At 38.5% G+C, this 23,118-nt stretch overlaps 1 long non-coding RNA gene across 1 annotated transcript; it reads right to left on the bottom strand.

Moving 5' to 3' along the window:
* Nucleotides 1–1,513: 1,513 nt before the first annotated feature.
* On the bottom strand, nucleotides 1,514–19,622 carry LOC135178154 (uncharacterized). Its single transcript, XR_010303392.1, has 3 exons — nucleotides 19,526–19,622; nucleotides 12,473–12,593; nucleotides 1,514–1,630 (listed from the first exon to the last, which is right to left on the bottom strand). It is a non-coding gene; the product is annotated as an uncharacterized LOC135178154 (long non-coding RNA).
* Nucleotides 19,623–23,118: the final 3,496 nt, after the last annotated feature.

Here is a 23,118-nt window from a genome sequence, read left to right as displayed (position 1 = left end):
TATATTTTCACATAGAAAACCTGCCAAGAATACATATAAATAATATACAAAATGTCTAAAAGATTCCTGCACGTTTTCAACTTCCATGTAAGTAGCTGACTCTTTTTCGAGTCTCACAACTCTCCTCATTGTAGACATTACGTAATGACTGGAAGCACCACACAGTAATTGCACAGTGTGCAAAGTAGAGTGTTTTCCCTGTTTTTCAGGTGCATCACAGACATCTTACTGGACTACAGCTTGGTACTCTACAAGAAATGTTACATTAAAACAGTCTTTTCTCTTTGGTATTTTTTTGTGGTTTACATCTCTATCATATATTCATTACTGAAAAATCTACCTGTCTCTTTTCCCATGTTTTGTATTTTTCTTCTGTCCATCATATTGTTACGAAGGGGCTAGTTGAAATCGGAGTTTGGAGTGAAATGCAATGAGGCCAATTCAACAGCTATTAAATAATGTATTAATATACACAAAACAATTCCCCCCAAACTTATTTACAACTATCCACACAAGCTCTTGGATGCAGTTAGCAGAACTGTTTTGCAGAATGTCTATGCAATGGAACTTTGAAAGGTTCTAGAAATATCTTTGCTAGAGAGTCTGGCAGCTTCACGCACCACTTGTGAGGGTAATTAAATTCCTTTGGCAACTTGAATAAAGAATTCAGAATACTCACCAGTCCTAATGTCTGTGGCCCAAAACATAGACAGGAAAATATTCAGTGGAAGTCCTGTGGCGAATTCCACCTGGGCTGCAAAGTGGCATCAGCTGCTGGCTGAGGCGGCTGAGGCGGCAGGCGAGCAGCAGGGGAGTGAGAACGAAGGAGCAGGCAAGCAACTTATTCACCTGTTCACCCCCTTTATAGGACAATGGCCCAGGCTAATGGTCTCACTGGCCACACACTCACCCAATCACCTCTGGCAATCACCCAAAGAGACCCCAAAAAGGCAGAACCCACAGGCTGCTGTCTGCCAAACACGGGGGGCGCATAGGCCTTGCATGCGACAGGGGCGTGGGCCTTATGAAACCCCTCTCAGGCGACCGGATGAAACCAGTCTGGGCTGCCCGGGTTTCTTGGTCCTGTTTTCCCGCCTCTGGCTGCAATGCAGACAGGCAGGTAAATATGTCTGGACAAGACAGGACATGCTCAAGCCCATTTTGTGACCCTTGGGACTCTGCACCACACATATTCCTACAGTATTTAATCATGTAATACTACATCCTCTTGCTTAATCTCTTTGAAGAGAAATCAATCTAAACTGAATGGAAAATTCAGTACAACTAGGTAACATATGGTAGAGCTATACTTCTTAGGAACACTCTCAGGATATAATTTGGGGGTCACTGCTATCCGTTGTGTCAGTATTAAGTGAACTGTCCAGGTGCACAGACTTAGTTAAACCCAGGAATTTCTAGGACACAGAATTAACAGCTGTATGCCTGTCACTGGCCCCAGAGTCTCATCACACGCATTCAGCTCACAGTCTACAGGCACCGCTACTTTACCTTGGAAATCAGCAGAGTGACACTCATCTTCTCTTTGTCCTTTGTGTCTCTCAACTGTGAACTTGAAGTTGTCACACTAGCAACTCCAGAGCTCCATTTTGACTCTTTACCCGGTTCAGACCTAGAGAAACACATGTACATTCACAACCTTCCTCCAGGTTCCTACGCCTCTGTTTTGCTGCTTGCTTATCTTAGGAGCTCTCTGCTTGAACACGGAAGTGCACACTAACTATGCATCAGTTGCCTGAGATTGCACATCTTTGATTTGTATGAGTGTCACAGCATTGATCAGTTCACAGAGAAATTAATGCTTTTGCATTTCCAATAATCTCAAAAATGATGACAGACTAATGCATTATGTCAACAATAAATAGATGTTTGATAGAAAGCTATGAGCAGAGATAGCAAATGTTGCAGAAATAGCAAACCAATTAAGTGAGGTCCATATGGATTACACTGTGAGCACAGTGGGACGCGGAGCAAAGGAAATGAGCACCATATGGAGTGTAGATGGTTAGCCCGTTTAGATGTTTTCTTTATGAAGGAGATGTAATTTCTATCACATTGCATCCATTCTGAGCTTCACATTACAAGCATTTTTTAAATGTTTGAATTATTTTTACTGTGGTCGGTCTATGTGTGTGCACAATACATAACAGATGGAAGAATGTGCTTTCCAGTTAGAAAGACTACATTTCTGTTACTGAGATTCACTAATCAAGGTCAGGTTTGAAAGTTCCCTGGCAATCAGTAAAAAGAGACAGCAAAAAGCTGTACTACCACGGGAACAGATCAGGAAGACAATTATGTAAGGGCACAATTCTTTTTAAAGTCCAGGGTTGGTAGAATTAACCTGCAATTTTTCTCAGCTTGTTACCATTTCTTACTGTTCTAGTTTTACTATTTCACCTTGATTTGCTGGAGTATTTCTCCATCCAGCTGTGCAGTAAGGGGAAAGGTACAGGAAGGAAGGATAACTCAGTCATTTAATGCTCTGCAGAGTCTCTCTGAAGTGTCCTGCCCAGAGGAATAATGAATCTCCTTACATCTGTTTACACGGATAAGCCACAGCCATTCCTTACCAGGGGGTATGGTGATAGAAGGAGGAGCGAGAGTTTTAAACTGAAAGAGGGTATCATGAAGAAGTTCCATACCATGGAGGTAGTGAGACACCAGAGCATGTTGCTGACAGAAGTAGTGGATTTTTGTTCCTTGAAAGCGTTCAAGGCCATGTTGGATGAGACTTTCAGTAATCCAGCTCATGACAGAGTGGTTGGAACTAGATGATCTTCAAGGTCCTTTCCAACACAAAATCATTCTGTTATTCTATGATGATCTTTTCCTTAAATAAATAAGAATAATCCAGTATCTCTAAAGCCTGGAATGTCCTGGACACAGAGGATTTTTTCTGTGAGCCCATTTAGTTTTGTTTTACAGCAGAATCACACAATCTATTATATGTCTCATCTAAACTCTTAAAATCAGCATATCAGCTCATCATGCTCTCAATCTTATTTAGTTCTTTTCTTATTGCTGGAGCTGGATTTTTCTTCAAATATAAACAGGTGTGTTTAAGCAAGATCTTGAGGTGCTTGAACTTGTCCAGAGAAGGGCAACAAGCCCCATGAGGAACAGCTGAGGGAACATGGGTTGTTCAGCCTGGAGAAAAGGAGGCTCAGAGGAGACCTCATTGCTGTCTACAACTACCTGAAAGGAGGTTGTAGCCAGGTGGAGGTTCATCTCTTCTGCCAGGTAACCAAGGACAGAAGAAGAGGACACAGTCTCAAACTACACCAGGGCAGGTTTAGGCTGGGTGTTAGGACGAAATTCTTCACAAAAAGAGTGATTGGCATTGGAATGGGCAGCCCGAGGAGGTGGTGGAGCCACCATCCCTAGAGCTGTTTAAAAGTAGACTGGGTCAGGTATTAAGTGCCTTGGTTTAGTTAATTAGAAGGTTTAGCTGATAGGTTGGACTCTATCTCATAGGTCTTTTCCAACCTGGTTAATTCTGTGGTTCTGTGATTTTCCAGCATAAATCTGCTATCTCTGTCTATGGATCAAAATACATGCAGAAGAATTCACTACAAAAAAAAAAAAAAAAAAGCCAAATGAAACTATAATATCTACCTACAAATCTTACTTTAAATTTAAAGCTGGCCAAGCCAGTTTTTGTCAGCCCAAAGCCAAGAACTTTCAGTCTTGTGCTTGTCATTTCAGTGTGTTTGATAAACTTGACTGGAGAGTAATAAACAACAGAGCTTTTAGAACTAAACATTGTGATAACTTTGAATATAGCAAGAGAGACAAATAGTGGACACTTATGCAAACTTCCATCAGAAGAAAAAGCATATCTGGGTTCAATGTAACAGCATGTGCAGAAGCTACCTCATATAAGCACAACTGCAAGAACAGTGATAGGACTGAAAGTTTGAGGTATATTAAGTTTTTCTTCACAAAAAGCAATACACTGATTTTCTGTGTCATACGAGAAATAATGAGGAAAAATATACTGAAATAAGAGTGTGGAGAATTCTCTTTTTTATGTTTGGTTGGTTTGTTGTTTTTTTTCCTATAGTAGAAGAGAGACATAAAAGCAATTTAGGGCAATTTAGGGATATGAACATTCTTTTTATTCAGTTTTAAGTGCCCAGAACATCACAGTAAATAATTTGGAGGTACATGACTCCATCTGAAACATGAGCTGTTCTCAAAATTATTTTGTTGAGAAAATTATTTTCCACATCTGTATGTTTCATGCAGGTTTCATGAATAGATATTAATTTGGCTTTCAGCAGGTTTCTTTGGGCCAGAATGTCTTATGTGTCTTTAGCCTCAGGAAGTAATCTACCTAGGGTTAAGTTTTTTCTTTATCAGTGTAGGTCTGATGGAGGCCAGAAGCTTACAGACTAGCCTGACTCCTTTGAAGTAACTATAAATTAATTCTGAAGGGATTTGCATAAAAGCTAAGTACTGCTACTACTATCACAAAACTCCAATGACATACAATGTATGCATATGGGACTGTATGTGCTAAAACCTGTGTGCTTTATACCTTCCTAAAATATTAATTGTAACTATGTTATTTAAGAATTTCCCATATAAAAATCTCTTTCCAAAGGTCCCTTCCAGTTTTATTGGAAGTTTCTTTACCACTTGAAATGTCAGGTGGATGTGGGAGCTTTTTTCCTGAAAGATTTTTTTCATATATAAACTTTAGGTTTGAACTTTGAAGAAAAAGAAGCAGAAGTCTCTTTTGGGATATAGTTTATACTAACACAACAAATATTTATATGAAAACAGCCCTGTTTAAATCTATAATTTCACACTTGCTATTGATTGTCCTCTTTATTTTGTATTCCTTGAGACTGGCTGACTGATTTCGGGGGGGTTGCTGTTATTTTAAAACTACAAAACCTAAAAGAAAGTACACTCTTTAACAAGCATAGCCAAACAAGAAATCAGCTTGAGCAGTTTTAGATCAAATCTATGACAACAGAAAAGCAAGCCTGAAAAGAAATTAGAGCACTGCCTTCAGAGACAAAGCCACAGGAGAAAAAAAGAAGAAAAAAAAAAATCCCAGAACCAACAATATTCAAAACAGAGAGAACAGAAGCTTAAAAATATACAGTCGTTATTAGTGAATATAAACAAAGGTTATTGTAATATTTTAAAAAGTAGAAGTGACCCAAATTAATTCAAGGGAAAGTATTTTCATTCTGAAAGATGATATGCACAATAATATGCTATGAATTATTAGCTAATTTCAAAATTAATGTGGATTGAACTTTCTGTATCATTTCCCAGACTGATCTCTCTCTACTACATTTTTCGCTGTCATTTTAAACAGCTGCAGTAGGGAAGTTTATTCACCTGTGCTCATTATAAAGTATCAATTTAAAAACTAAGTAACAGGTAGAATGCAATAGTCTACTCCTGATTTTACCAGTATTGCAGACAGATGGATAATGGCTTCTCACTCCTATTCATTTTTCACATGTGAGAATAATATTAACACTTCTAGCTGTAGCCCTGTATTGTGATTTGCTTTCTTTCCCTTACCTTAGCAACTCCTACAGTCTTCTCAGAGTTGCAGCTTTCATTACTCTCAAATGTTCAGTGGCTCTTATTGTCAAATGCTTCACTTCACATTTGTGCGTATTATAACCTTCTTTTTTCTTACTGTGTGTCCATGTGGATCTAGAGTAAGGCAACTTCACATATTCCAGCTCATCTTATGATTTTTATCTTAAAAAATTACTTCTCCATTTTTCTGGAATTTTCCCAGTGTACCATAGACTCGCTACAGAGACTGTTAAGATGCTAAAGATCACTTCAGCAAGTAAGAAAGTCATGTAATACTCTGAGAAGACCTGAAAGGCCTGAAAAAATACTCAGTTGTCTCAGGCTCATTCAAATAATTTGTTTCCTGCAGGGTAGATGGTGTAGAAGTCCTGTCTGTTTTGAGCGCTGTGTGTTCCATGCACTACTGGGACAATGAAAGTAAGTTTTCCACCCCATTTTCCCCAAAATATGCCATATATTTCCCCTCCTTAGGGTGTATTTTTCCTGACCTCTATTCAATTCCACTGTATGTTCAAGAGGTGATTGTCTCTTGTACTTGTTTGCAGTTCCTTTCTCAAATTTGCTCTTGTTTGTTCAGCACACATCTCATTTTTCCCTCTCCACACCTGATTAGATGTATTTACTGTCAGAAGCAAATTATTTTGATGGTTTTGAAAAGAAGTTTGAACTTTACCTAAGGCATTTCTATCAATTTTCACTTCAGACATCAAACAAACAAGCAAACAATCTACAAACATCCCCGCCTCAATATACAACTCTACGAACAACACAGAATGCTAAAGATAGACTTGCCTTTCCCTAGCATTTTATTCCTTTCTCTCTAGAATTCTTTATAATGAATTTGTTTCATCTGTGGTAAATGCTGTTCAGACACAGATCTGCAGTGCATTTTGTGCTTTGATATTCGTAAGAATACATTGCCTTCCAAGATGAAGACATTCATTGCTGTTCAACTGAGTTTTCTAGAAGAAATACATTATATATAAATACAGCTATCTTTCCTTTCACTTTTTACTTTTGTTTTTAACTAGATTATATTCCTGTTTTTTTCCCCCTAATTTTCTCTACATCTTTAGACATATCTACTGCAAACTACCAGTACAGCTCTCTCACTTTTTTTTTTCAGATGAAAATGTGAATCAAATTCTATATCTTTATTCCCATAATTCATTACTTCTTCAAAGGGCATCAAAGCACTCTTTGATCAAATGGGAAATGATCAAAGACTAAGCTTGTTAGGAAAAAAAAATCAACGCAAAGTGGAGATTCTAGTGCCTGTTTTCATTTTTATCTTAGCTCCCTGCTTTGATTATAAGTTTTATTGTACAAAGAAGGTTGACGGTAGAATAAAGTAAAACAGAAATCGAGGGCCAATGGAAGTATAAGTATTACTGAAGTGCTTGGCTGTTGTTTTCAGTGGCTCTTGTCTTCAGTGCCACACTAGCTTGTGGAATAAGAGTTATACCTCACTGAGAACTCCATTCTCATGTACATAGATAAGTTTCTACCTCAGGTTAAATAGAGCTTTAAATTCAGAAGAACTTACCAGTAGGAAAATGACAGCTGAATGTTCTGATTAACTTAGTAGTGCACTTGGAGTCCCAAGTACTCTGAGAGGCTGATGGCAATTCTACCATGTCACTAATCCAGCATTCTTATGTAGTTCCCACTCTGTTTTTGAAATATGACTACTCACATGGCAGGCAAGGTGACTTGAGATTTTAATTCAAATATAGACAGCTTGAATTGTCACTGCACTGGAGAGAAACTGTGACATTAATAAAAAGTAAGAAGTTGGGGAAGGTAGTTAGCCTTATTTTCATTCATTTCTTAATATGTACCTGGTCCCAAATTAGCACCTCCTATTTTTTTTCTGAATTTACTTGAGATCAAAGTTGCCATCATGTGGACTATACACAATGCCTAAATATATATATGCTAGAAGGAATGTTTTAGGGATGGATGAAATTAATTCCTTCTAAATTATACCATCATAGTTTTCAATAATTTATCTTTCAGGCTTGGTTTATGCCATTTTAAATGTATCTATGTGCTTGCTTACCATATCTTAGGTGAGCAACCTGTTCTAGTGGGAGGTGTCCCCTGCCTATGGCAGAGGGTTGGAACTCGATGATCTTTGAGGTCCTTTCCAACCTAAAGCATTCTACGATTCAATGATTGTCGAGTTTGCCTCTCTTTGGGCTTACACCAATGTGATCCATAAAGGTCAATCCATTTACTGAAGCTAAGCCTGATACTACATAGTGGAGTTCGGTACAGGAGTGTGTACTTTTGATAGGCTTACATAGGCAGAAGTGGGCTGTCCACATGCACAGAGGCAGACCTGACCAACTGCCCCCCTTAATCTCTCTTTGCAAGAACTTAGCCACAACATTGCTTGTTCCCAGGGCTGACCAGCCTGGCTCCTTGCAGAGCTCAGAACTCACTCAGTTTCTCTGCCAGCCTCCCAAGGCCACCCCTCTGCAGCTGTGCCTCCTTATCAGTATGACCTAAGACTGTTCAGTTACTCTGCCTGTTCTTTTCACTTCAGTTCTGCTCAAACCCTACATATGATTTTTTATTAAAGCACACACAGAGAAATTAAGTGCAGACAGGGTCATTCACTCTCTGAATAGTAACCAAAAAATAAACAGTTATTTTGAAAAACTTCTTTGGGATGTCAATGCAATCTAAATTTTTGCACAAGCATTACCTATACAATCCAAAATTTGGGCTAGCCAAATGTCAAAACAAAAAATGAGGGGGAAAAAAACTTATCTTTACACTCTTTATTTAGTCCCAGCATGGGAAATCCCACTGTTTTGCTCCTCTCCTACCCTTCCCTTCAACATTTTTAGCACTACTTATCTCCTAACCTCATATGCTACCCAGTCAGTTCTTTATCCTTTATGCTCACATTTAACCACCTTGATCACCCTTTTAGCCATCATCATAGGACTGAGTTAACCTTATTCTAGGGCACACAGGAACAGATAGCAGTGACTGAAGCAAGGCAGGTTTACAGATTTGTTGTTTGAGGCAGCCCTTTGCAAGGAGAGAATTCAGACTGATTTCTTAGAGATGAAATGCAGATTGAAGGATGACTTGATCGTAGCTTACAAGTACATTCACACAAAGGCAAGACTGGCAGTTAATCTAGCAAACAAAACGTGCCAGAGACAATTAATGAGTGGAAGCTTAAACCACAAAAACTCCCACTATAAATAAAGTGCAGATCATTAACTATGTTTTGTACAGTCCACCACTGTAATGAATGGTCAATAAAAGTTATTATTACTCAGTTCTTAATATCTTTAAATTATACCAGTATCTCCTCTTTGAGAAAATTACCCCAGTCTAGTCATACCACTCACTGGCAGAACAGAAAGATACCTAATTAGCATGTGAAAATCTGTGATATACATAACTCAGCTAAATGCATTCATAGTCAGAAAAAGGTCAGACAAAAATATTAATTTGGTAACGAGTTTGGGGGTGAGGGGAAATAGTGATAGGTGATGTTCAAAAAGGTGAAGTGTTTCACATTTTTGCACCAGTCTTCATTAAAAAAATAAAATGGAAGTATGCAGCTCCCTATTAGTAATTAGTAGCAACAAAAAAAGCAGTAAAGTATCAGCCCAGAACATAGAAGGAAAAGTTAACAGTAATGTCTACATTGGATATTTTCAAAACTTTGGGGCTTGAAGCTCTTCCAGAGATATTTAAAGGACATTCTGAAAACCCGTAGAATCACTCTCTGCAAGATCATTGAGAAGAGTCAGGCATCAAAAGACTGGAAAAGCATAAATGCAGTGTTAGCAAATGGAGTTAAGTGTAGAAATTAAAGAAAAAAAAATGTTTAAAAAAGGCAAGGAAATGGTCTCCAAAGAGATACAGCCAGGTCATGCTTAGCTCTTAGAAACCTGAGATAAATATTCCAGGACATTATTCATAAACATCCTGCAGAAGCAGTACACAAAATATACTTCCATATCATAATACAGGCTCATCAGAAGCCAGAAGGCTGAAATTAATTACTGCATGATAGTAGCAAAACGAGTTGGATAACTGTAGCCAGAGGACAATTAACATAATGAAGTTCAAAGAGTGTTTTGGGAACCTACAGAAGTCTATACTGAGATAAGAATCTATTCACTGACTTCATTAATGACATGGATGGTGGGGCAGAGGACACTTAGTGAATCTGCATTAAATTGCAGTACGATGCATTGTGTACAAAACCTGCCTAGGTAGCAGATAAGGATATGAGAATTACAGAGCATCAGTCTACACATCTGTACCCTTCTCCAATTATCATGGGCATAGCCCTCAACAACAGAGCAGACTTGGTTAAATCAGTCTGAGAAATACGGGAATTAACTGCACCCAGCTCAGAGAAGATTTATAGCAACAGATGGCTAGAAGTCAAGAAAACACAATAAGAGAGGACTGATTGTCTTTTCACCCCAAAAAAAACCCACCTGAACTATCTTCATTGGTGACTCAGACAATGGAACCTAGTGCATGCTCAGCACTAGACAGTAAACTGAGTGGTGCAGTGGATGCACCAGAGGGACAGGATGATGTGCAGAAGAGTCCAGATGGCTTTGAGAAATAGGCTCATGTGAATCTCACAAAGTTCCACAAGGCCAAGAGCAAGGTCCTGCATCTGGGTCAGGGTATGGATAACCTTGTTATCCATACAGGCTGGGAGTCAAAGGGATTGAGAGCAGCCCTGTGCAGACGAACTTGGGAGTACTGCTGAGTCAAAACCCAGACATAAGCCAACAATGTGCACTCACAGCCCCTAAAGCCAGCCATATTCTGGGCTGCAGCATGTCCATTGTGGTCAACCGAGGTGATTCTCCCACTCTGACCTGCTCTCACAAGATCTCACATGAACTACTGCTTCCAGTTCTAGAATCTCCAGGACAGAGAAGACATGAACCTGTTGGAGTGGGTCCAGAGGAGGGTCACAAAAGTGATGAGAGGGATGAACACCTCTCCCATGAAGAAAGCCTGAGGAAGTTAAGATTGTTCAGCCTGGAGAAAGCTCTAAGGAGACTTTATTACAGCCTTCCAGTACTTAAAAAGAGATGCAAGAGTTAGTCTTTTTTACAGTGCTTCTTGCAGCAGGACAAAGGGTAATGGTTTTAAACTAAAAGAGAGCAGATTTCAAAGAAATATTTCATGAAAAGGGTGGTGAAAGACTGGAACATGCTGACCAGAAAGGTGGTAGATGGCCCATGCCTGGAAACATTCCATTTCAGATTGGACAGGCTCTGGGCAACCTGATCTAGTTAAAGACAACCATGCTTGTTGTAGGGGGATTGGACTAGAGGATCTTTAAAGGTCCCTCCCAACCCAAACCATTTTATGATTCTGTGCTAGGATAGGTTCCAATTTCCTAAAAGGCTTTGGAGCAATGGGAAAATAATTTGTTCCTCCACTATAGTGGTGAACAGGACAAGAAGTAAGAGTCTCCAGTTGCAGCAAAAAGAACAGAGTAACAGGAAAGAAATAAGATGTTAAGGACTGATCTGATAGCACAGTAAGCTAATGGAATTTCTGCTATTATAATGAGTCACAGGCTATGGCAAGTCTGGGTAAAGCAGAAACTCATTCTGTTGATAAAGATGATACAATGTAGATGATATAGTGATAATCAATGAAAAATCCCACAGTATCTAGAAAGATGATGCTATATAGGTAGAATCACATCAGCAGCATTTAAAATTTATGTAGTAAGTAAAAGTTGTGGCCTCCTGTGGAAGGCCAAATGACATTTTTTTCGAGCTTCTACAGCAGGTAAGGAAACCTACATGATATTCATGAGACATTGCCACAGAAAATGAACTTTAAAAAAATAATAAAAAAGTCTATAAAATCATAGTAAAATACCTTGAAGAAGAAATTACATCTGCAGAGATCAGCATTCAGCTAGATTTACTAAAGCACTAGCTTCACTTTTATTAACTTACAATAATTTGATTTAAAACAGATCATTTCATTTAAAAACTTTTAGAATGACTATTCAATATACCAAGTTTTCAGAATTATTAAGGCTAGGCAAAGTCTGATTTCCAAGTACCAGAAACATAAGGAGTATTATTGTGATTTCTTCATCTTTTTTTTTTTTTTCTGAAGAATTAAAATACTTAAAGTTGTGAGTGCATCATTTGGCACAAACAAGTTTGGTATGATTGAAGAGAGATTCTGTGGGGTTTTTGCATTAAAAATGCAAATAAGATGAAAGAGTTGTGCAAAGAAGATTAAATGATGACAGAGTGATTTTTTTTCCCCCAAGTACATGCTTGACAATATAGCAAACTCAATTACTCTTCCCAATCCACATTTTATGCTTATATACGCATAAAATCCGTTGTCTAGTGTCCTCACTGGTTTTCAGAGTTGTTATTTACAGGTTTTCAAGCTGACTGCAGTATAGCTATAACTTTTGCTGGACTTCAGTTCATTAGTCTGTTCCTCCCTATGGTAATTTCATTACGTCTTCAACTTGTGCTCTAACTCCCATTGCTACAATTAGACATAAAATTTAAAGTTACCAGATTGTAAAGTTATGCTATGTACTACTTACTACCCAAGGGTAATTTAAACATTAATTACTGGAGCACCAGCTAACATTCCTCCTTTCTAGTGAACAAGATCCTCAGAGCTCTCAAACTTTTCTTTATCTGTAGTTCCAGACTTGGCAGAGTTAGATAATGGTTGGACTCGATGATCTTGAGGGTCTTTTCCAACAGAAACAATTCAGTAACTCTGTATGTATACTTTGTTTCCCTGAGGCTGAGTATGACCATTAATCTCCCATTGAATAACAGCAAGCGATAAGAGAGAAAGGAAAGTAGGTAAGACTTACATTTCTTGAGTGAACAGCCTGAGTTGAAACACTGATCCACATTAACTGGTTTCTAAGCAAGATTCACAAGTGTAAACCTTCTGGATTTTTCCATCTCTGCTTCACATTACTACTGTAGTGTCTGGAAAAAAAAAAAAAAGACTAAACAAAGAGCCTCACACATTGCTTAAGCCTCTTTCTTCCTAAGGTATTCTTTCCTGAAGAGTCTTCTGTTTAAAAGAATTACTTATGTACGTGTGCATATGTAAAGTTATGTTCGTCAGGGTTGGAAGGGACCCCAAGGATCATCTAGTTCCAACCCCCCTGCCATGCCCAGGGACACCCTACCGGAGGCTGGCCAGAGCCTCATCCAGCCTGGCTTTAAACACCTCCAGGCATGAGTCTCAACCACCTCCCTGGGCAACCCATTCCAGAGTCTCGCCACTCATAGTGAAGAACTTCCCCTTCACATCCAGCCTGAACCTACCCATCTCCAGCTTTGTTCCATTCCCCCTAGTCCTGTCACTCCCTGATAAGTCCTTCCCCAACTTTTTTTTGTAGGACCCCTTCAGATACTGAAAGGCCACAATAAGGTCACCTTGGAGCCTCCTCTTCTCCAGACTGAACAGCCCCAACTCTTTCAGTCTATCCTTGTAGGAGAGGTGCTCCAGCCCTCTGATCATCCCCCTGGCCCTTCTCTGGATACTCTCCAGCACATCCACATCCTTCCTGTAATGGGGGCTCCAGAACTGGATACAGTCTCACCAGAGCAGAGTAGAGGGGGAGAATCACCTCCCTCGACCTGCTGGCCACACTTTTCTTGATGCAGCCCAAGATCTGGTTGTCCCTCCGGGCTGCAAATGCACACTGCTGGCTCATGTTGAGCTTCTCAGCCACCAGCACCACCAAGTCCCTCTCCTCAGGGGTGCTCTCCATTCCTGTAATGCTTTTCTGGACTACCATACTGGGCATCAGATGGCCAAGTGGAGCTCTTCTTTTTTTCCCATTTCGAGCATTACACTGATTTAGGATTTTTAGACTCTTACTTTCTCTTTTATTTTTTCCTGCCTCCCCCCATTCTTTTTTGTTTTGTTTTAATATCTACAAAATTTAGCTTGGCATCCAAAGCCAGCAAAGGCATATAATATATATGAATGTTGGTAATGATGCTGCAGAGATGCTATGCACACAGTAGACAGAAAGCCTTGAGACTTGTGATCTTGCCATTGCTTGTGTGGCAGGGACATTAGACTTAATCTATTTTTTTCCTATAGAAGTCAAATCTTACTTTTTTTTTTTCAAGATAATGCATCTCTTCTAGTAAATTCACTATTACCTACATACCTTTTCCTCCCCTCTTGTGTGTACAGTACATACATATGTATACAGTATACATAAGTTGATCATAGAAAAGAATCATAGAATCAACCAGGTTGGAAGAGACCTCTAAGATCATTCAGTCCAACCTATCACCCAGCCCTATCCAATCAACTAGACCATAGCTGATAGATTTTGGATGTTTCATACTTTACTTCAATGGTCTTGATTTTATACAAATGACAAAGTCACAGAAAGTGGTAATGAGGACATTTCAGCCCTGAACACACAAGAGGGACATCTGAAAAAGAAAAAGGTGAACATTTTTGTGCACAGGAAAACAGAAAACAAGTTTCATGATCTCCAGATACTTAAGCCCAGAATGGCCTCTCTATTAATGGTCTGAATTTATCTCTCTTTGCCAAAGAAGGACTAAAGCATTTAACTACAGGAAAGATAAATGCTTCTTTTCTTCACAGAAGTAAGACTTTTTAAAAAGTTTTATTTCTAAATAACCATGTAAGTTCCACTACACAAAGCAACTCAGTGTTACACTTCCCTAGAGCATGTAATTTTTCATAACACAATTTACTGACTTGTAATTCAAAGATTCTGATCTCTGTAAATTTGGAGAGTTCTGTACCAGGTCATCTATTCAGGTCACTCAGTACTTGGATGTTATTTGTGTGAAATTTATTTTTCATTCTACCCCAGTAGAATTGTTTTCTGTTTGACTGTCTATTAACATTGACATTTTCCCCTTAAGACTTTTTTCTTCTTCTTTTAGAACTTGACTGGGAGAGTTTTTTTTGGAGTTTGTGCAGCTTTTGTCTCAAGGAAAATATTCTATTTCATGGTTATTCTGCTTCTGACATTTGGTGACATTTTCTTTTCTTGTGACAGTTTTGTAATTCATTTAAAAGTAAGCTGGTCTAGTGAAGGTGTTTAATTTGCTTTGTCCAGCCTTTATCATATGCAGCACATGCAGTACTCTCATTTCATCACTACATTAGCTTTCCTCTCTGATTGCTTCCTTTTTGCACCTTGGTTTCATCTCTGTGCTCTGTGTGAGGTGCTTTTTCTTTTGGGTAACAGCTGAATATCTCTTTGCTGAGAGCTTTTTATTTAGCTGCTTTTGTGGTTTGGGGGTTTGTTTGGGGTTTTGTTTGGTTTGTTGGTTTTTGTTGGTTTTGTTTGTTTGTTTTAATCTTGCAGCACTAGAACAGAACTTCTTTTAAAAATGCATTTAGTGTAAAATTGCAGTGAGCAAATCTTGCAGCACTAAGTTTTGGAAGTTCCCATTGGAAAAGGTCAAACAGAATCTTTTTGTTTCTTCTGCTAGTATGCCAGAGCGGAGTGGTTAGTAATCTTTGCAAAATACTGAGTGCTGTCCTTAAAAACTGAAGATATTTTCTTCCTATAGCTACTGCAAAAGGAATAGAAGAACAGACCTGGTGTCAAAATGGATGTGATTGGACCTACAGCAGTAATCTCAGTACCAGGAAGCACCAAATGCTGCTGAAGAGCTTTCAAGCAGAGATATCTATGATCTATCTAGCAGTCACCAGAGCTTAAATACCTGCCAAACTGTAATTAATATTGTGTCTTAAAGCTGCAGGGTCATAAACAACGGATGTTTAGAGCAGTGTTTTTAAAACCCATTGAAGTCTGAGCACTAAACAAAAAGGTAACTGTTTAACTGAAGCTGAGCTACTGAAAATCAGAAGCTTTATGGTTAAGTTTTTCCAGAGGTGATATACCCTCTCTTCTTAATCAGAGTTAGATTTCAGAATTACTTTGGTGGGGAGAAGGAAGATGGCAGTTTCTAAAAACGAAGGCTCAGCCACACAGCTGTGTTCTGGATCATAGCATTTAGTTTTTAATCAATGCTATCATAGTTTTGCAGCTTCATTTTTCACATTCATTGTGGAGCAAGTCGTCTCCTACTACGCATACAAGAGAGAAAGAGGAAATTTGGAAAGGAAATGGATCTCACATACAATTAAAATGTTACAAAATTAACCAGCTCTAACTTAGACTGAAGCCAAACATTTTAAATATTTCTTTTTTTTCATAATAGTTTCTCCTTTGTGTTTTGTGTATACATAGCAAGATCATAGGCAATGGGGCCACATGGGGAGCCTCTGTAAGAAGAAGCTAGGGTCTGTCCCATTCCAGACACAGCTAGGTCAAATTGGTACCAATGGACTGACCGCAGCACATCAGCTTAGTTAGATGACACACCCATGAAAACATTTTTTTTTCCTCAAAGGCATAACATACCAAACACAGAGAGGGAACAAAAATAATGAGAAACGCCAAAAGGTAAGACCAAGGTCTGAAGAGAGGCTGGCCAAGGTTAGAGAAGGAGATGCTTCATGACACAGCAGATATCCCCTACAGCTTGTGGAGGGTCCATGCTGGAGCAGAGAAGTATGAGGAAAAAAAAAAACAGTAAAGAAAAGCTACCATGCACTGATCACAACCCTGCACCACTTGAGGTGTAATGTAAAGGAGTCAGGAAAGAATGATGTTAAACATGGACTTGGGGAATGTGCTGCTTTGACGTTTGTTTTTTTGTTTCCCACTATCCAAATTAATAATTACATATTTAATTAGCCGTAGATGAGGTTTGGGGTTTTTTTCCAAGTTTAGTCTGTTTTACTCGTAAGTGGTAAGAAATCTTCCTGCCTTCTTGTTTTCTTCCCTGTCCTGCAGAGGAGGAGTGAGCAAACAGCGAGGCTGTTAGCCATGGGCAACCCACTGCAGTATGTTAGAAACTTGAAGTGAAAGCCCAGACTCACAAAGCATGAATTGAACGCTGGCTTCACACACAAGTGAAACAAACTGAGCCATTTGTCTTTCTTACAGAGATGAATACATACACTTTCACACTGCTTTCTCCTCATCCATACATCTGACAATCATTTCTCAGTGAAGTCTCAACTCTTCATTGATCAAAGTACTTTTTCTGTATGTAAGCAGAACACTTCAATGTCCTAAAATTCTCTAATAGGCACGGAAAGATGCTGTGCAACTATCGTTTTACAACTCAGATAATAAGCATAAACCCAAAACCATTTCTAGTTCTATCTATTTTGTAGAACACCTACAGTTCAAGTGTAGCTAAATTTTAAAATGCTTGTGTGTGTCTGTGTCTTCTACTGTGGATTTAAGAGTATCAAAAATTATTAGGAACTTGATCATGTTGCTCAATACTTGATCTCTGGTTTTTATTAGTATTCAAATAATTTCCTAATTCTTAATTTCTATTACTCTTCATATTTGGTGTAATTGTACACATTTCTCACATCTCAAAATGCCAATAGCTCTGAAAATGACAGTATTTCTCTGGCATGTGCTCCTGTCTGTACCAGCAGCAACAATGCATGGCTGTCAATATTTAAACAGATCCCAAAGTGATCTTGTTCAAGCTGACATCAAAAATTATACTCAAGTTGGTTTTGACTTACATAATTTCTAATAGAATGGGGGGGGGTTCTTGCTTGTGTAAGTTCATCTTTTGAGTAATATTTTACTTTGCATGGAACCATCAGTAACTGAAGATAGAGGCACCATTTCAGTACAGTGTCCTCTGCTGGTTGCCACTACTTATGGCATACATAAAAGAAAATCTCCAACTACGCTGACACTCAACAGGGAGCTGAAATCATCTGGAGGCAAAAAGAATCAAATCTGTCTGGAGTTACACTTCTACAGTTTTCATGAAGAGGCTAAGAGGTTATTGCCCAAAACCACCCCAGGTTATTCTGTTAACGATTCAACATCTGTTTGCTGGGGAGCAAGGTCAGATACTGATGATCAGCCCTGTCCTTATAGAAACTTGTGTATGCATAGGTCACTGAAGTTTTCACAGTTGCAGTCACGTTACCTAACAGTTAACTTGCTACTCAGTCCTCTCAAGAGGAGGGAGTGGCTGCCAATGTAAATCTCTTCTGATAAGCTGAATGTTTTCTCCCACATAAACATTTCTCTATGCCTTCAGGTATGTTCTCACTTTTTGTAATAGTGCTGTTTCCAATTTTTCATTAGTCTGTGGTAGAAAGCTACTTTAGATATATGATCCCATGAAGTTCAAAGACCCCAGAGATATCATGAAATGTCTAATGCTAGTGTGGAAAAAACAACTGCAGTAAAAGGGAACTTTATAGATATTGTGAGGAAGAATTGATGGTTGAAGTGTGCAGTGGTTTAGACTCTCTTTAGCTTTAACTTTGTTACTGTTGTCTCATAGGAAGTACAAATTATATCTCTGGCTCCCACTTAAGTGACATTTTGAAGATCATATAAAGCTAAATAAATAAAAACAAAACCAACCAAGCAACCAAACAACACACACTTAAGAAATTCACTCTTGGAGTAAGTTTAATTCAGGCTTGCTCCATTTCAAGAAATTGCATTCTCTCACTATAAATCATGATTTATAGCTTTAGCCATTAAACCTTTAAGTTTCCACCACACATGCCTAGTTTTAATTGCACTGTCTTTTCCAGATGAAAGCATTTTAACTTGCTTGCTTTCAATTAATGCATCTTTAAATCAATCTTCAATTTACCTTATTATTTTTTTGGAATATGATATAGAAGCAGACATACTGAAAAACTATTCAGTATTTACCTATTTATTATTTTAAGGGTGGGTCTAGAAAGAATTCATTACTAGAATTTTTACTGTACAGTACTGCTTAAAAGCTCTGTGCATCTGCTGGAACACAACTGACACATGTAGTGGATTTTTTTTTAAAGTACAGAATTTCTGTCATAATGCAAATAAAATTGCTGAAGTTAGACTGGGTGTTATTTGAATTTTCTGGAAATAGAGAATTAAATCTTTCACAAAAACTGGTAAAATAGTTTTAAGCCAAGCTGGTAGTTCAAAAGAGCAAAAGGTCTAAATATTCACTGATTTACACTCTTACTGCTCTTTCATTTCATCAGTTCTAATGTGGGACTCGGTTCTGAAAGTGCTTCTGTCACTCCAGTTTAAAGAATACTCTTTTAGCATCAGTTACATTGATAGGGTTAAATGAGCTAAACAAAGTCAGATTCACACAACAAAACCAGTATAATCTCTTAACTTTGGAGGTTTATTATTAAAAAGGCATATAACACTAATCTTTGATATATACCCTGTAGAACAATATTTCTTAGCCCAGAGCTTCAATAGATTTGTAGTACTTCTGTGGCACGAAAGAACTCATTTCAGTTTCAATTCTTACCTAACATAAATTCCCATCATTGCAAATATTGAGTTTATATGTGCCTTCTATGTCTCCCTGTGTTCCTCAATAGCAATCCAAAATGGTTGTGTCAGTTTGATCAGCTATGCCATCCCCAACAAACAAATGCTTCTAAGTCTCTTTTATTGAGTCTTCCTATTGCCCACCAAACTTCAAGTAAAGCAATGGTATGTTTAGAATAAAGAATATATGAATCATTTACTCATATGTTATTTTACCAACTGAGCATCTCATGGTCCAGCAGGCATTACTGTTCTTAAATACAGGGAACAGTACGGTATAAGAATGGGTTGATAGGGTTTTTTGGGTGCAGCTGAGCTACATCAAGCCAATACTGCTATCTGCTTCTCATCACCCTTTCCTTCCCATCAACATCCCATCAGATCTATTGGCTTAACCCAGGTATCCACACTCCACTTCAGAATAAGATAATATTAGGGGTGTTTTCTAACCTGGACAATTTTGCAGAAGCTAGTTGGTGATGAATAGGTTCTTACCTTAGCAAAGAGAAGTACTGATGACTCTCAGAAATGATAACATCCAGGGAAAAGCTATGAACTTCTCTTTCAACCAGCTGAGTTGTGTCTCTGCAGCAATGTACCTCACTGCAAATTCAGAAGACTCTTTGAGAATGTTAGCTAGAAACTGTAAAAAGGTAGATGTGGTCATTACAGATAACACGTAACTGTGCCACTAGATAATGCAATTCTTTATCTTGCCTTTTTAATTATTTATTTGCCATGGATTAATTAAATGAACTTAGGTTTTATGATTTTTACACCGCTCAAGGGTCAGTCTTGAGAGTACATATATTTTCTGAATATTCAAATGTGAGGGCACCAGTCATTTCCAAAACATTCATATTAATAAATTATTTTATGACATCAGTGTCAACAATAAAGAGTTTGAGTCAAACTAAATAGTCATTTATAACCAGAGTGTAAAGCTTTAAGTTATGGGTTTGTTGATTTTGATGCTCTGTCATTAACAGCTCTGGTATTAAATGTCACAGATGCTGTAAGCTGTATATTATTTCTGTATTTCACTCTAGACAGATGGCTGGAAAATTAAACAGCTGTATTTGTTCCTATAGCCTGGAGGCACTGCTTATTAGACAGCTAAAGTTCATATGATCGACAGGTTTAGATTTCAGGGACGCTTCAAAAAATCCTTGATGCAATAAATGAGCTTGGACTCACTCATAGACCTGAGTAATGCTGAAGATGGCAAAAACATAGGAATCATTTTGTGCTATAATGAGGGCAACAAAAATGATCAGAGGAATGGAAAACCTCTCCTATGAAGAAATGCTGAAAGAGTTAAGATTGTTCAGCCTGGAGAAGAGAAAGCTCCTTACTGCAGCCTTTCAATACTTAAAGAGAGATGCAAGACAGATGGGAAGCCAACCTCCTTCCATGAATATTATTTGCTACTTTCCTTTGTTTATACAAAATTCTGCACATAATTGGACAACTGCTCATAAGAAAACTAGCTCAGTAACTTTATGCTATAAATTCTCCTTAGTATGTTTGCACAGTAATCTATATCTGGTGGACAACATATAGAATAATAGAATCAACGAGGTTGGAAGAGACCTCCAAGATCATCCAGTCCAACCTAGCACCCAGCCCTATCCAGTCAACTAGACCATGGCACTAAGTGCCTCATCCAGGCTTTTCTTGAACACCTCCAGGGACAGCAACTCCACCAACTTCCTGGGCAGCCCATTCCAATGGCAAATCACTCTCTCTGTCAAGAACGTCCTCCTAACATCCAGCCTAGTCCTCCCCCAGCACAACTTAAGAATGTGTCCCCTTGTTCTGTTGCTGGTTGCCTGGGAGAAGAGACCAACCCCCACCTGGCTACAGACTCCCTTCAGGTAGTTGTAGACAGCAATGAGGTCTGCCCTGAGCCTCCTCCAGGCTGCACACCCCCAGCTCCCTCAGCCTCTCCTTACAAGGCTGTGTTCCAGGCCCCTCACCAACTTCATCACCTTTCTCTGTATCTCAACATCTCTCTTGAATTGAGGGGCCCAGAACTGGACACAGTACTCAAGGTGTGGCCTGACCAGTGTTGAGTACAGGGGCAGAATAACCTCCCTCATCCTACTGGCCACACTGCTCCTGATGCAGGCCAGGATGCCATTGGCTCTCTTGGCCACCTGGACACACTGCTGGCTTATGTTCAGCCTACTATCTACCAGTACCCGAGCCATGGACCACAAAGAACTCTGTGATGAAAGCTATGACAAATAATTTGTGGGTAGCAAATACTAAAATACCAATGAGTACTAAAACCAACCGCAGAGCAGCACCGTATTAAAAAAAGTCTTAAAAAAAAAATGTAAGAAATCATTTTCCAGCTACTACTTCTTGCATATGATTGTTTCAGGCATCAAACTAATTCATACAAATCATCTCATTCATGTACAGAATAAAAGAGAACTCACATAATAAAATACTTTAAAATTAACATCTGATCCACTTACATTCAAGATCAAGTTCCTTGATTTCCTATTTGGAAATGCTATCTAATGAAGCTTTATCTTTACTACTTTGCATTGATTAAACACCATATTCCTCTTATTTTGTGCAGATCTCTAGTGTTCCCCACTTTTATTAAAAGCAGGGTTCTGATGAAGCTCATGAGGTGTCACTAGGTGATTACTACTTACAGTCTGAAATGAAGCTCAGTTCCAAGCCATTTGCATTTATGTGCTAAAGCTAAATGATTAATGTGGATTTTTGCACATTTTTAGGTTTAATTTTTCAGTCTAATGAAACCATCCATTTCAAGCATTCAAAAATATTCATATCTCTTAATTAAATATGTAATTGACACATGCTTTTGCTACAGATGGAGGGTCCTTCTCAAATTTGAATTAATTTAACATTTTGCTGAGCTAGTAGATTAAGATTGTCAGGTGTTCGCTATGCTGAATCATAACTCAAGAGAATGGAATAAACTTTTAGAAAATCATAAAGAAATATTTTCTTAAAGGTGATAGCAATATTTTTGCCTCTATGGTGTGCATTGAATGGCACATACAGAGTGTTAACAGCTGCGAAGCATCCAAAGCAAAATCACAGTCTCAAGTTGTGCCAGGGTAGGTATAGGCTGGATATTAGGAAGAAGTTCTTCACAGAGAGAGTGATTTCCCATTGGAATGGGCTGCCCAGAGAGGTGGTGGAGGCACCGTCCCTCGGGGTCTTCAAGAAAAGACTGGATGAGGCACTTAGGACCATGGTCTAGTTGATTGGATAGGGCAGGGTGCTAGGTTGGACTGGATGATCTTGGAGGTCTCTTCCAACCTGGTTGATTCTATGATTCTATACACTACACCAAAAGAATGAAGTCCAAGTTCATGTCAATATTCACTGGATATGATGTATGCAGAAATAATGCCTAATTTTAACAAAGTGAATATATTATGTTTAGCTGGTAGTACAAACACCCTCTGCAAATTGCATACCAAAGGATTTAGCTCAGGGAAGCACACTAAGTTGTGAACATCAGACAGACATAATGATTCCAGTGCTAAAGAGTTTTGGGAGGGAATAAAATAATGTCAAACCAAAATAAACTTTACAATAGTCATATAGAGAGAGAAAAAAAAAAGAAAAAAATAATGCTCAGAATAGTTTTCTGAGAACTAGCACAAATAACTATTCCATTGATATATCTCTCAGGAATAATCAAGATGGGGAAAAAAACCCACCACCCACAAGCATCATCCACCAGACACTCCATCAATATTCAGCACTGTTGAAGAACACTATTTTCTATGCCTTACCTTGACTATCTCAGCTTTCACCATCAGATTCTACTGAGCAATCATGGTATTTTTTCTTGACGCTGACGAAAGATGCCAAAGTGTTACCTGACTTCAACTGTCTCTCATAAAGTAATGCCCAACTCTCTAGCATAGCTACTACTACACAGAGTGACTATCTGAACACTACTTTGTCTCACAAATCTTTCTATTACATCAGTTACAATAACTGTTAAGAAAAAAGCATCTCCAAAATGCTTGCAATAGGAATAGTTAACAAAATTGCCATGCTAAATCATCCAACTTATAAACCCCTAA

This window comes from Pogoniulus pusillus, chromosome 9, assembly GCF_015220805.1.
Source record: "Pogoniulus pusillus isolate bPogPus1 chromosome 9, bPogPus1.pri, whole genome shotgun sequence".
Lineage (NCBI taxonomy): Eukaryota > Metazoa > Chordata > Aves > Piciformes > Lybiidae > Pogoniulus > Pogoniulus pusillus.
This window is presented reverse-complemented; position numbering and strand designations above follow the sequence as displayed.